Here is an 808-nt window from a genome sequence, read left to right as displayed (position 1 = left end):
CAAAATATATATACACAATATACATTATAATATTATAATTAAATATGAATCATTTATATATATATATATATATATATATATATATATATATATACATATAATATACATATTAAATTTATTTTATTACATATATATTTTTTGTTTAATAAAACAATAATATATAATTTTACAAAAGAATTAATATATGTAAGAAACACAATATATTGGAGATATTAACACATATTTCAATCATAAACGTATATCCAGATATAATTATTAAATATTTTATTAATGAAATCGTCAAGAATAGGATAAAGATCAGATAGGATAAAAAGGATATATATAAATATAAATAAAATTTTTTAAACGTAATTTATATTTGTAGTAACATAAATACGTATGTGCTGAAACCGCTATATAATAATTGTAAACATTTATACAGCGTATATTGCACAATTTATAATTATATACTAAAACAAACGCTATTATATATCATTTCAATTAAGGTTTATAATTGGTTTATCGTTGGAAAAACATGATTATTTTTTAAAACTCTCCAATCTAATCACAACACAATTTTGTAAGATGTAGCAAATATGTATATCAAATATATTATTTTTCTCATCATTTTATTATAATGATCGAATTTTTATCAATGACTTTTCAAGTTAATTTAATATTTTTATACTAAAGAATTCTGTTTATAGTTAAATTAAATTTCTAAAAAAATCAGAAAATATATCCAAGTATACATACTGATTTGAACGAATTTTTAAACAAGTCTCAGAGAATTTTGTGTCAACAATATATATATATATATATTTATTAT

This window comes from Wasmannia auropunctata, unplaced genomic scaffold (assembly GCF_000956235.1).
Source record: "Wasmannia auropunctata unplaced genomic scaffold, wasmannia.A_1.0 LD335980.1, whole genome shotgun sequence".
In the NCBI taxonomy this organism is placed as follows: domain Eukaryota; kingdom Metazoa; phylum Arthropoda; class Insecta; order Hymenoptera; family Formicidae; genus Wasmannia; species Wasmannia auropunctata.
Note: the sequence above shows the minus strand (reverse complement) of the source record.